Raw genomic sequence first — 10,441 nt, forward strand, 5'->3', positions numbered from 1 at the left:
ACATCATCATATTGTAACAGGTCAAAAAATCAGTTTGATTAACTCCTTCCCTATCTTTTAAATGGAAGCATATTAAAAGTTCCTTCTTCCTCAATTCTCCCGTCCTTTCTTGTCCCCACTTTTCTTCCTCCTGCCCTTCTGCACCCTGCAACCGCTTCTTAGGTTTGCCCATGTAAAACCTCTCCTCATCCATGCTCTGTTATAAGCTCTATTTATCTTTACGCTCTACTGTTGAAGAACAATCAGGTTTGACACTTTTAAAAATGTCTCTGCCCCTACCGAGACCATTGTGGGTTTGGGATCCATGTCCTGCTGCTCTTCAACTACTTCCTTGCACTCAAGCTTCTTGGGCATTTCAGTAATTATTTTTTTTCCCCACCAAATAAAGATGAAGGAAAGCCTTCCTCTGTGAAGTTGCTTGTTTTTTTTTTCTCTTCCTAGCACAATATATAGCCACGTGCTCTGTTTGAAAACATTTTCTGTTGTTTTGTCATAATCTAGCAGTTGCACCTAAATGCCTTTTGCAATTTTCAAATATGGATCTGCTAGATGAGCTTTTGCCATATCCATCTCAACCAAAATGCAAGCATAAATGGTATGAAGGATTCCTAAAGAGTCTTTGTCCATGTCTAAAAATCTAGCTAGGGTGTTAGATGCCAAAAAGCCTCAAAAGAGGAAGATAAACTAGTATTGCAGGGAGTGAGTTAGAAGTCTAACCAAATATCTTGTCGAAGGATTCAGTGAGAAGGTTAAAAGGTGGGTAGCAAGGATTCAAAAATAAAAAATGCTTATCCTCTTAGCTCCATTGATGCTCACACACAAATTTCTTCCCGTCTCACATATCCACCTCAAAAATCTCTCATGTCCAAGGGTAAAGTTGCATATCTCCTTCCAGAAAGGAGCTCCAACTCCAATATCTATTTGTTTAGTTCACCAAGGCCTGGCCAATAACCTTTGAATCTCACTATCGATTCCATCTTTATAAAAAGCTTTTTGCAATTTAACAAAACACATTTGCCAAACCATTGAGATATAGTACTTGCATAAGCAATCAATCTGTATTTGGACTAGGTCTATGATTCCAAGAACTATAATTGTACTTTTTTTCATAAGATGGAGCCTGTGAATTGCTGTCGAGCACACAAGTCAATAGTCACGTGGCCTTTCATTGGAACATTTTGGTAGATATTAATTGGTAATAAGCTTCTATGATTTATGTAACTTTAATCTTGTGTTATATCTTACCGATTTACCTTTTTTTTTTAAATATTGTTTATTCCTTTGCACTCTAGGTATGTTCTGCAAGGTGATGACCAAGAACAAATCGAAAGGCTAGCTGAAGATGGGGACATTTACAACAAGCTAGCACATTCTTTGGCTCTAGAAATATTTGGTCATGAGGATGTTAAGAAAGCTCTATTGCTTCTACTTGTGGGTGCTCCCACTAAGAAATTGAAGGATGGTATGAAGGTATGATTGATGAATTTTAAATGGTAGCATCCCTGTAAGTTAAGATTATGAACTGTTCATTATTACAACTGATGGATTTCTATTATATTTCATGTATTCTTGGCTGGATAAGTTACCCTTGTTTTTGATGCAGTAGGTGTGACCTTAATAGTACAACTGGTTGTAGCTAGAGCCAAATATCTACCGACTCACATCAATTCCAATTGTTTCTACTCAAGGAACTGTATAGCTAATTTTCATTGAATTCACAGATTAGGGGCGATTTGCATGTCTGCTTGATGGGAGATCCTGGAGTAGCAAAAAGTCAGCTATTGAAACACATGGTCAGTGTGGCACCTCCTAGAGTTTACACCACTAGGCGAGGAAGTAGCAGTGTAGGTCTCACAGCTGCTGTTCAAAGGGACCCAGTTACAAATGAGATGGTTCTTGAGGGTGGTGCCCTGGTATGAGTAATTCAATGTATTGACCTATTAATAACATTGTAATTGTGGGTTGGGATGTTAGTCAAATGTTCTGTAAGGCTGATCATGGAAGGCGTAGCTAATATCTGTATTTGGTATATATAGAGCTGCTGAAGTAACATTTTAATTTTTTGTGGGATGAATCAGGTTCTTGCATATATGGGTATATGTGCTATTGATGAATTTAACAAAATGGATGAGACAGACCGTACTACTATTCATGAAGTGATGGAGCAGCAGACTGTGAGTATTGCAAAGGCAGGCATAACAACCTCTTTAAATGCAAGAACTGCAGTTCTAGCTGCGGCTAATCCTGCCTAGTATGAATTGAATCATTGATCTCTAATCTGGTTTAATGTCAAAATGAATTGTTAAATCTTAGATTCTTGAAACCTTCAGGCCAATGTGAAGGGTATTTATGCTCAAATTCTATAAGAACAAGGGATTATTAATTTGAACTGCTAAATACATTTCATACCATTTCCAAATTAGCAGCATATTGAGTGACAAATTTTTTATATTTTTCCCCTTTTGATTGCTTCAATTTTGTTTCTTGTGATCTGACACTTGTAACTGCGACAGGGGTCGGTATGATCTCCAGAGAACTCCTGCAGAAAATATCAATCTTCCTCTGGCACTGCTTTCCTGTTTTGACTTAATGTGGCTGATACTTGACAAAGCTGACATGGATAGTGATTTGGAAATGGCTAGACACGTCTTATATGTGCACCAAAAGTGAAAGCCACCTCCTTTGGGTTTTTCTTCTCTTGATTCATCCATACTGAGGTGAGTAATTGACTGATACTTAGATTCTAATTCTTCAACTTACATACTATAATTTTGACTGCATTAATTACATTCTCACGAGTTATTTTCACCAGGGCATATATAGCAGCTGCAAGAAGAACGGTGCCTTCTGTACCCAAAGATTTAACAGAGTGCATTGCCAGTGCATATGCTACCATGAGGCAAGAGGAAGCACAAAGTGATGCACCACATTCTTACACCATAGCAAGAACACTTTTAAGCATTCTTTGAATCTCAATGGTACTAAGATTCTAATAAATAGTACATTTGTGTAACCATATCACTTTTAAGCATTCTTCGAATCTCAATGGTACTAAGATTCTAATAAATAGTACATTTGTGTAACCATTTACAGTCTCTAAGATGACATTGTTTTTTTAATTTATGTTCATATACTTAAATAAGTTGATGTTTGGGTTTGTACATCATGACCTTTTTCCAAGACAAGAAGATTATGAAAGAAAATTGAAAGAGTGAGCTTATACAAGTTGTCTACCTATCCAGATTTTTTGGTCTTCCCGTATCTATTCATCTCTAGCTCATTCTTGCAATTTTCTACCATTATCTTCATATTCTAACTTTCATTGTGCATGTTACTAAATTATATTGATTTTCGAAAGATTTCAACAGTTCCATAAAATATATTAATAGGTCAAATATCCTTGATGATTATTATGCATCTAAGATCTTTGACTGTACCATTATTATAACATCATATTGAATCCAGCTGTATGAAGGTAAGCTCTATGCATACGAAGGAGGATAAATGCATTTGTCATAGAAAAAGACAAGTCACTAAAAATAAGTGATAGTTTTCATAAAGGTCTATATTGGTTGCAGGAAATAGGAACAAATAGAAAGAATGTGTATATGCATGAATTTTCAATGTATTGAGGAGCTTTACCTTTGCTACTTACATTTTCCATGTATATGCATGAATTTTCAATGCCCCGGCCCTCTCAATGCTACCGAAGTGATCTCCCGCGCGCGCGTCTTTCCTTTCACAAGAACCCTATGTCGCACGATTTCATGCAAATGAGGGTTTTTCACTTTTTTTTTCTCTTATATCTCGCTGGCATCGCAATTGCAACGGAATCGGGCTAAAATTGAAAAAAAAAAAGCAAAAAACACATTACCTTTTCTTGCCGTCACAAATTAACGTCACAAATTGAGGTCTAATGTATTAGTGTTGCAATCAAAAAACAAATTATATATATAATATTTAATACATTTTTATATTTTAAGAACATATAATAATATTACTATGAGACATATATATGCATTAACTAACACTGACTTAACATGCATGGTAGAGGTCAAGGTATAAATATACATATATCTAATTACTAACTTACACAATAGTTTTAATTTTTGTATGGACACTATTTAACATCTACCCATACATATAAAACTAAAGAAATTACTATGTTTTATGGTCATGTTCTAACCACTAGGCTAATCATACCCTAGTTCTAGTAAAGGTCTTAGATAACATGAGATCATGTTGTCAAGGCTCGCATCAATCTATGACAAGAACGCCCATTTTATCTTACTCTTTTTCCCTCCTACAATTCAATTTATTTTATTTCTATTACTTTAGTTTATTATTATTATTTTAATAACTCAACCTTCAATTTATTATTACTAATACTAACCATGCTTCTAACATCCTTTTTAATTTCTTAACCCCATACATTACTATTTGCCTCATTAACTCACTTAAAGAACCTACACAATAATTTAAACCCTATATAAATATTAAATTTCAAATTAGTTATTTAAATTACCACCCTAAGTTATATCTTGACAACCATATTCCTTCTTAAATCATCATACAATTATAAAAGAATAACACATCCTACTCATCACTATCTAATATATAATTTCCAAATAATACTCTTAATGCAACATACTTCTAACTTCCAAAAAAAAAAAAAATCTTACCTAACTACTATCCCACCCAACTTACTTCACTTATCTCTTTACTCCCCAATCCTAACAAAATTACTTACTTACCTAATAACACTTGACCCAAGACAAAATTACAATCCCTACATTAATGCAATTTCCTAAAGTTACAAAACTTCCTGTGCAAATCCCATCCTATGGTCAATCCATCTAATATGCATTGGTTTTACCAACACTTCTCAACCTTCCTAAGTCACCTATGCTACCTAGGGATGCACATTGCTTCCTTTTTAATGAGAAGTCACCTAGGAAGAGGGACTCTAACTTGTGTCATGTCAAGTCCACCCCTTTTTCCCCACTTCCCATGCATTTTAAAATAAATTCCTAAGGTGAGTACACCTAGGGTGTTTGGGGACCCCTGTCCCTATAACATCTTTCCTTGATTTGTTGCAAGTATGCCTAGTTGGCTCATACATTCAAATGTTTTAAGTTCCCTTTTATTTTATTTTCTGAGTCATTTTAACCACCGGAACCTTGGCACCTAGATAGAGATGTTTAGGTAGCATGTTTTGTTTTTTTTTTTTTTTTTTGGTTTAGTTTTAGGGCAGCATATAGGAGCACTTTTGTACCATGTGCCTACACTTAGGCTTAATAATGTATTTTATTTCCAATGTGAGAAGCCACATTCATAGGTGGTGATTTATATTAAGTTAGTTTTTTTTTTTGATAGGGGTGAATATTTTATTAGTTTTTTATAGTGAAGGTCTTAGGTATGTTTCTTTTTTTTGAATATTATGTTGTCTATAATAGGGAGAGTCTTTAATTTATTACATTCAAATGTTTTAAATTCCCTTTATTTTATTTTATTTTATGAGTCATTTAACCACCGAAACCTTGGCGCCTAGATAGAGACGTTTAGGTAGCATGTTTTGTTTTTTTTTTTTTTTGGTTTAGTTTTAGGGCAGCATATAGGAGCACTTTTGTACCATCTGCCTACACTTAGGCTTAATAATGTATTTTATTTCAATGTCAAAAGCCACATTCATAGGTGGTGATTTATATTAAGTTAGTTTTTTTTTTTTTGATAGGGGTGAATATTTTATTAGTGTTTTATAATGAAGGTCTTAGGTATGTTTCTTTTTTTTGAATATTATGTTGTCTATAATAGGGAGTCTTTAATTTCTTACTCTAATACAATTTCCAGAGAACAAAAGTGCACCTACAACATACTTTTTTTTTTTCCAAATTTAGAGTGTAAAATACATTGAAATTTCTTTCCTCTCCACTATTATGAAAATTTAGAGAGAGTTTTCTAGATGATAGGATAATGGTACTAAGGTCCCTTAATGAATTAGTTTAATATGACTTAATTCTAACACTTACATGCACAAGTCTCCTTTATATCAACTAAATCATTTTTAAGCATACACAGGAATAAATACAATAATGAAATCTTTATTCTCATTGCAATGGACACAAAATTTAAATCTCACAATGATTCCACTCAACTTATTTTAACAAATATCCCAATGACTCTCTTTCACACAAAAGTTTTGCTAACTATGCATTAAATTTTATGTATCTATTCACATACAAGAGCCTACTGCAATCTGCATTTCCAATGAAACTTTATGGGACAATTACATACAATGCCTTCAAAATTCCATTACTACTATGCAATCATGTATCAAAATAACATGAATAGGATGGGGAATCCTCCATTACAAGTGTATTGCACAATGACAAGTTTTCTCTTTCAAGCAACAATCAACAAGTTGATTGTTCCAAGCCTTTTTCCATTGCTCCTTTGAACACAAATCTAAAAATGTATCACAACAAAAAAACAAGGACCATGGGTGCTCTCCACCCAACCATAGGCCTCTAAAGAGACAATTCCCATGCTAGGGGAACAAGGCTCAAACTGCGATACATTCAAGCAACATCACAACCCAAGCATCAACATAAATACAAGAATTCTCACAAAACATTTATGACCCCAACCAAGGTTTGCACAATGATTCACAAATGGAATCATAAAAATTGGGTGAAGGTGGGCTCTTCAAGAGGAGAATGCAATATCCTTATGCATTAAAAAACTTGCAATTGCAATATACCCAACAAGGCTTTCAAGATACACATGCAATCCAAGACTATCAATAATCACATGCCTCAACAAGGCTATCCATACATGCTCCCTTCACATATCCTCACTTATACCTCCCATAGAACCATAAAAGGCATATGGCTTTTAATTGAGCCCATACTCCATGAAAACTATCCCCTCACCAAGAGAGGGATTTCTCAACTTCAATGTAAAGCCCAACTAACCCCTTCACCCCAAGACTTCTCTTCCCTCCCAAGGGTGAGTGAATCCTTCACACCCAACACAAAATTCAATCCACCACAACAATTCAAGAAACAAAACAAAAGGAAAATAGGTTCAACAAACACACACACACATACACTAACATTTACAACATGCACCATATGCAACACATAAATCCTACAAGAACACTCTTACATTTACCATCCTTCATCTTTCATGAGATGAGAGAAAACATGGCAAGAAACACTAACCTCCTTCCAATATAATGGTTATGAAATAATGATGAAGAGCTTTCCTTCCTTGGCTTCCAAGATTCTTCCTCCAAACCCTAAGTGTCTCTACAATTAGAGAGTGGGTGAACAACCACTAAATTTGGTACAAGCTCCCTAAAAAGACCTCCACTTCCATCCTCACCTACCCATCTTACACCCTTGTACCTTTCTACCAATAGGAACTTAACCAAGTGGGGGGGATGAGGAAGAAGTCATGTGACACTCAAATTTGCAAATTGGATTGAAAATGACTAGTTTAGAGGGTCTCCTAAGTCCCCTAGACCATATTATGGTTATATTTAGACCCCCAACCTATACTATTACCATGTGGGTGACTTATTTTAACAAAAATAATACTTGGGAATTACTTTTAGGCTCTCTAAAGTTCCTACCAAGTTTGAATTCGAATTTCAGCAAGATGGAGACTCCTTCTAACACTCTCCAAGGTGGGTTGACTTAATTTCATAATGGGATTAAGTGTAGGTTAAGTAACTTCATGCCCAAAAACCCTATATGACATGTCATTTACACATAGACAACACAAGTGTCAAATGACACACACATTAAAATACTTTACACATCACGATGACATTTCTTTAATTAATCACAACCTTTAAATTTATTACACACATGCTCAAACACATTCTAAAATAAACACCATACAATGAGGTTTTGAATCTTCCAAAGATTCACCTTGGCTTAATTGTGTTCACATAGGTTTGAACCTTGGTCCCCTGTTAAATCCCATGGTCAAATTCTTGCACACTAAACTTGAGCATCAATAGTCCAAGAAAATCATATAAGAAATATATAAACAAAATCACTTTCATATTCAACATTAGGCTTGCATATTTTATCATTTCCAATTAACCTTCCCTTTTTAATCATTTTCCTATAAAAAAATCAAAACATTAAAATACCAATCCCTACATATCACGTTGATTGTTATGTAACATGATTAGATTAATATTCTGAACAACCTCATAATCTATTTCTATCATAGTGATAAAATATTGAATTCATGACTATTAAGTTACAAGGCATGTGAATTGGGTTCGTTTGCATATCTAAATCTATCCTTTGGCACTAATTTTTATTTGAACATTACAATTTGACATTCAAGTATTTATGCAATTCAATTTCCATTAAAGCAATTGAAATAATTTAGAACATGAAATGAAATCATTAAATATATCAATTAGGTTCTAATAAGTGTGAATCATCAAAATGTTGATATTAAAATGACATAACCCTATAGTCTCAAAAGTATATCAAAACATCAAATTAAAAGTACCATAATGCAACTATGTCATCTATACTATGGTGAATCATGTGAGGCCTCACAATGGATAAGCATAAGGCTAGACTAGTTGCCAAAGGTTTCTCATAGGTTCCAAGTATTAACTATACAAAGACTTTTGCACCAATTGCCAAGATGAACTCCATTCCCTAACACTAGCTATTATTGCAACTCATGGTTGGGTTGTACATCAGATGAATGTTAAAGGTTTTTTTTGAATGGTGATCTTCACGAGGAAATTTATATGGAGCAGCCATAGGGGTTCATACAGGATTCTACTATGGTTTGCGGATTGAAGAAGTCTATTTATGGTCTTAAGTTGGCTCCTTGGGCTTGGTATGCCAAAATGGATTCCTTCTTACTCTCAGCAACATTCACAAGGTGTCATTCTAATTTGAATGTCTACATCCTTCAGAAGGATGACTCACACTTGATACTAGTGCTTTATGTAGATGACTTGATAATTACAAGAAGCACTTCATCCATCATTATCAGTGTTAAGACCTCTCTACAAGACAGATTTTCTATGATAGACTTGGGTTTGCTACATTACTTCCTTGATATTGAGATCATATAGTCTTCAATAGGGATCGCACTTTCATAACCCAAGTATTCTCTTGACTTTCTTTCTCAATTTCACATGAGTGACTACAAGCCTACTCCTACTCCCTTCCTATTAGGTGTCAAGTTAGAGGCTAAGTGTACCACTCCACTTGTTGATGCTACATTGTATAGATAGTTAGCTAGGAGTCTTATCTACTTGACACATACACACCCTAATATAGATTTTGCAATTGGCATGGTTTCATGCTTCATGCAAGAACCACATGAGCTTCAATGGAAGGTTGCCAAGCACATCTTACACTACATAAAGGGTACACATACACATGAGATACATTATGTAGCAGGTACATTACTTAAGCTGGTTGGATACACAGACTTAGACTATGCAAGGGACCTAGATTCTTGCAAGTCACTTCAGGTTACATCTTTCACCTTGATTATGGCCCTATTTGTTGGTAGAGTAAGAAGAAAAATAATGTTGCTATTTCTTCCATAATGGCTGAGCATCGTGGTGTTGTCAATGCAGCTACAGAGGCTCTTTGTTTATAGCACATCTTGAAGGAGTTTGGATTTGATCTACCTACACCTACAATCATTCATTGTGACAATCAGAGAGCTATTGATATCTCTAAGCATCTAGTTCAGCATTAGTAGACTAAGAACATCGAAGTTCATATACACTACATTAGAGAGCTTGTACATGAGCAGATCATTGAACTATAGTACTTTCCTATAGCAAAGAAATTCGTCGATATCTTCATTGAACCCTTCACTAAGGTCAAGTATACTCATTTGTGAGATCTTTTGAGGGTGCCAGATGTTGCAGAAAGGGGAGTCGCTTGACTTCTCTCTTCTTTCTTTTGGGAGGGATCTTTTCCTCATTTGAGGTCTACTTCTCTCTCATTTTCTTTATTGTACTTATCTCTCTTTTGGGAGGAGGGTTTTTTCCCATGAGATTTTCCCTCTTTCTCTACTTTATGAGAGATTACATTACATCATTATATGTAGAGCATTACTTTTGTACATGGTTACCTAAAATGGCCTCGTAGTTGGGACCCATCATGCATTTGTGAGCTTAAGTGCATTCCCCTAAGTTGCACTTAAGGGGGGGTGTTGGTGTAAATAGATATTTACTATTTACACTTTACTTAAGTTTACTTAGGTTAGTGCATTATTTTATTATTTTTCATTATTTTATTATTTATTTTGTGAGACACTTAGGAGTTTGTGTATCTTTATGAGTTGTCATGTTGGCAACATAGGAGTAAACAACTCTAATTTAGCACATGGTGTCTACAACATTGGAGTTTGCATCATTCACTGAGTTATCATG

The 10,441-nt window shown here is 34.8% G+C and overlaps 1 pseudogene; it reads left to right on the plus strand.

Annotated features, from left to right (window-relative positions):
- The window catches only part of LOC149532121 (DNA replication licensing factor MCM7-like), a 156,417-nt pseudogene extending 146,573 nt beyond the window's left edge, over positions 1 to 9,844 (plus strand).
- Positions 9,845 to 10,441: the final 597 nt, after the last annotated feature.

This window comes from Cupressus sempervirens, chromosome 11 (genome assembly GCF_028749045.1).
Source record: "Cupressus sempervirens isolate cs-2001-9-10 chromosome 11, ASM2874904v1, whole genome shotgun sequence".
Lineage (NCBI taxonomy): Eukaryota > Viridiplantae > Streptophyta > Pinopsida > Cupressales > Cupressaceae > Cupressus > Cupressus sempervirens.